Genomic DNA, 5139 nt, shown 5'->3' on the forward strand with positions numbered 1-5139 from the left:
ATTAGGAAGCTTAAAGGGATGATCCAAAGGGCTTACTGAATTTTCCTCCCAAGAAAAGTATAAGCCGTGAAAAAAATCCCTGTCTGCATGGATGGAGTTTCCACAGCCAGGACCTCTGTTATCAGTCTCACCCTTTAAGAAGGCCACTGTTCAATATTGTGGAGGCTTGAAATAAAAGCTCCTCCTGAGGAAAAGAGAATTATTATTGTATGATTTTTTTCTTTTGGTATTGAAAAGATCACATCTAAGAACATTAAAGAAAATATATTTATAACAATAAAAATGAAAGTGGATTTAATCCTACCACTTTAATTCCACTCTGTTCATGTTTGCTCATTGCTATCCATAAATATACATATTTTAAATGGGCTGCAACCCAGAATGACTGGGACATACGGTGCATGATATTTTCACTTACCATTCTACCACGTATTCTATCATATACCTGTATAGTTTTTCCAATTATTTTTTCTCAAGGCTTCCTAATGCTCCATTCTGTTGACACAACAAAATTAAGCAATTTTCTTAATGGTGCACCATTTTGTTGTTTCCTTTTCTTTACCAATAAGGCTGCAATGAGTATCCCTGTACACAGAGCTTTTCTGTACCTTTTAGCATCATTTCTTGAGATATATTTCTGTGGATTAAAATTGCTGAATCAGGGGTGGGGATGTGGGGACATGACTCAATGGTAGAACACTTGCCTAGTATGTGCAAGGCTCTGGGTTCGATCCCCAGTAACAAAAAATTGGAATTGCTGGATCATAGAAAATGAGCTTGCTTTTGACTTATTGCATATTGCCATGATACTTTTCCAAAGGTTCTAATAAATGATTTATAAGGTTTCTAAGAGTATGTTATGATGACTGCTTTATGCAGATTTATCAGCATTGGATATTATTACTTGAAATCATTTATTGCTATACTAATAAGTCTAATAAGCTAGAGCCTCTTTATTTGGAATGTAGTGGTGGCACAGTTGTTAGGAACAAAAGTTTTGCCACAAAAAAATTCAATGACAACAATCTTTGTGTTTGCTTATGAGTCTTTACTAAAGTTTTTTCTAGACATACATCCAGGAATAGAATTGTTGAACTATAGATTAAACATACATTTAATTTGAGACTTTCATTTCTGGTAGTCTGGCAGATTAAATATCTTGGCTTATCCTTCCATATGAATTAATTAAATGCTTTAAAATATTGTCTAAATATTTTAAACACATAATGAAACTGATAAAAAAAAAAAGTAAACCACAGAGGTCAAAAGTAAAATTTAGCTGGGAGTGGTGGTGCACACCATTAATATGAGCAACTCCAGAGGCTGAGGCAGGAGGATCAGAAGTTCTCAGTAACTTAGTGAGACCCTGTCTCAAAATAAAAATAAAAAAGATCTGGGGATGTAGCTTAGTGGTAGAGTGCTTTTCTAACATGATGAGATCCTGGGTCTAATACCCAGAACCCAGAAAAATAAAATAAAATAACAACCCTAGGAGGTATATAGATGCCAAGGTTGGCTTTTGCTTTGAGGGTTACTATTAAAACATGGATAAAAATTAGGAGAAAAAATTAACGTCTAAGGCCTATTTATAATATAGAGTCTAATAGGAGATCCCTATATAAAGTTGGCACCCTTGATGGGCACAGTGGCACATACTAGAATCCCGCCCATTTGGCAGTCCAAGGCAGGAGGATCACAAATTCAAGGCCAACCTCAGCAATCTAGTGAGATCCTATTTTAAAATAAAGTAAAAAGAGCGTGAGGGTGTAGTTCAGTTGTAATGTACCTGTAAGTTCAGATTTAGAATGAATGAATGAATGACAGACACCCTGAATGTATAATGAGAACAAAAACATTGTGTAGATGAGAATAGCAAGGACATTGCTTGTCTCAATCTTGATACTATGTAAGAAAAACTTAAAATTTCCTCTGTGATCACATAACCATAAGTTGACTTTTAAAGAAGTCCTAAACTCATGCCCAATAGACAAGCAAAATTTTAATTTAAAGTGTTCTTGGGTTGGAAGTGTCCCTGTATCAGAAAAATGCTGATTTCAGCTCAAATCCTCTCTGGAGAAATACGTCAAATAATTTCCACAGAGAAAATTCCAAGAAAAATGATAATCTCAAATTGAAGGGACCATGAGCGAGAGCCAGTAAAAATAATAAAAAGCAGAATCACAACTGTAATGCATCAATAAAAATATGAAAAAAAATAAATAAAAACATTATCGAGGGCTGGGGTTGTGAGTCAGTGGTAGAGCACTTGCCTAGTACATGTGAGGCATTGGGTTTGATCTTCAGGACTACATAAAAATAAATAAATAAAATAAAGTTATTGTGTCCATCTACAACTAAAAACAAAAATTAAAAAAACATTATCAGGTCTCATATCTTTAGATGCTGGTATTAGTAGTCAAATGATATAAAATAACTAAAACAATTTAATATGTTAAGGAATAATTGAGGCTTCAAAATATAAGAAATAAGAGACCATTAAAAAATAGTCTAAGAAGTTTTGAAAAGAAATTTTATATAACTTCTAGAAATAAAAATAAAATAATTGACATTAAGTATTCAAATAACAGATTAAAACTGCCGATTGGACACAAATTTTAAAAGAATTCATGAACTAGACAGTAATGCCAAAGAAATAATCTAGATTAAAAGACATACTGATAAAGAAGTGGAAAGTGTGAAAGAGAGGTTAATAGACATGGGGGGAATCACTTAGGCTAACATAGGCAATAGAGACAATAGGAAGGAAGCTATATTTGAATGTACGATGTCTGAAAATTTTCAAGAACCATTGAAAGATATCAATCCTTAGAGTCAAGAAGCCTAATAAACCTCTAGCAAAATAAATAAAGGGCAATCTATAACTGGTAACATAGTGAAACTACAGAACCCTTCCTTTCTCTCCCAAAAGAGGAAATAAATGAAATTCAATGAAAGATTAAAGATAGTCTACAAATGAATGGAAATTAGACTGATGGGTGACTGCTTAAAAGTGGTAATGAAATAAAGAAGCAGTAGAACTACCTTGATATGCTAAAGAAAATAACCCCCCCATCTAGAATTATATATCTAGTAAAACTATCTTTCAAAAGAAGAATTAATTAAGGACTAGAACACTTTGGGATAAGCAAAAACAGAATTTGACACCAATAAACATTTTTTTTTTCTACAGAATGAAATTGAAGTGGATGGAAAGGTGAATGTTATAAGATTCATAAGGAGAACTGAGCAGATGTTGGCAGATATTTAGGTAAGTTTAAACATGCATTGACTATATAAAACTAAAACTTTGTCAAAATTTAAAGGGAGTAGAAATAAGATGGAATTAAAATATCAGACAAAAATAGCCTACAGGTTAGAATTGGATGATTAAAGTTAAAATATCATATGATCCTCTTAAAGTTTGTGAAGAGAGTTTAAACATAAACCAAATTTGAGTTTTGTTAGTTAAATATGCAAGTTAAAATAGTGCAGACACTAAAAGAATAGACAAAACATATAAGTTCCAAACAATAAATGGAAAAATATGGAAAACAAAAGAAAAAATCTTCAATCATTCTAAAATATTATATATTAGTTAGGATTCTCCAAAGAAGTAGAACCAATAGGAGATAGATGATAGATAGATAGATAGATAGATAGATAGATAGATAGATAGAAGATAAATTTATTGTGGCAATTTGCTTACATGATTATGGAGGCTTAGAAGTCCCACCACGTGCGGAAGGCCGGCTGGCTGCAAAATAACCGGGGGGTGACGAACAACTTGTGTACGTTGATACAGCAGGAGTGGGAGCCCTTTATTGCAGGACAGGAGCAGTATTTATACATTCCACACAGCTTATCTAATTAACATAAACTAGATACATCAGTCAACCAATCAGGAATCTCCACACTTAATGGCTCGCTTTTGTTACTTCTCAAACCACTCCCTCTGGCATTTTGCCAGGCACCATCCAGACTTGTTTATGAACTCTAACATTCCCCTGGCGAAATGCCAGGTGTTATTTTGACTTGTTTACAGACTCTAACAACCACGTGCCATTTGCAAGTTGAAAAACCAGGGAAGCCACAGGTGTAGTTCAGGCCATGTGTGAAAGACTGAGAAGCAGGGAGCTAATGGTGTAACTCTTGCTCTGAGGCCAAAGGCCTAAAAACATAGGGACTCTCTGGTGCACATCCAGAGTTTGAAGATTAGGAAACTGGAGTTCTGATGTCCAAGGGCAGGAGAATATAGGTGTCTCAGCTTTGGGAAGGAGGGGCAGGGGTTCATTTCCTCTGCCTTTTTGTTTTATCTGGACCCTCAATGGATTGTATGGGAGAGGTAGATATTCTTAACTCAATCCATTGATTCAAATATCAATTTCTTCTCAAAACACCATTATAGACATACCTCAGAATAGTGTTTTACCAGCTATCTGTGTATCTCTTAAACTAGTCAAATTGATACTGAAATTGACCATCATATATGGTGAAAAGGGCAGGGAAAAGTGGGATATAGAATAAATGGAATAAATAAAAAATGCATGAGTTCATAGAAATAAATAAAAATTATCACTAATCACCATAAATATAAATACACACTTATATTTAAAGTGTGTATTTATATTTATTGCCTACTTAAAAGACAAAAATCATCTGATTGTTTTTTTTTAATCCTGCTACCTGAAGTTCACAAGAGATGAACCTGAAACATAAGGGGATGGAAAAGGTGAATGCCAAAGTATGGGAAATATATAACAAATAAATACTAGCAGCAACAAAAAAGTCATTGTGGATATATTTATATGAATCAAAAGCTACTGTAAAGCAAAAAAACATAGTTGATATGAAGATGATTGTTACATAGTAATTAAATGATCAATTCACCAGTAATATGTAGCAATTATAAATATATATATATATATATATATATATATATATATATACACATAGGCTCAAAATTTATAAAGAAAAATCATAGATGTACTTGAAGAAATTGACAAATTTTACTATCACCATAAGAAATTTAACACATCTCTCTCAGTGTTAATGAAACAGATAAAAAGGCAATTAAGATACAGAAGAATTGTTGGGTGCAGTGGCACACACCTGTAATCCTGGCAGCTCAGGAGCCTGAGG

Source organism: Marmota marmota, unplaced genomic scaffold, assembly GCF_001458135.2.
Source record: "Marmota marmota marmota unplaced genomic scaffold, marMar, whole genome shotgun sequence".
Taxonomy (NCBI): Eukaryota; Metazoa; Chordata; class Mammalia; order Rodentia; family Sciuridae; genus Marmota; species Marmota marmota.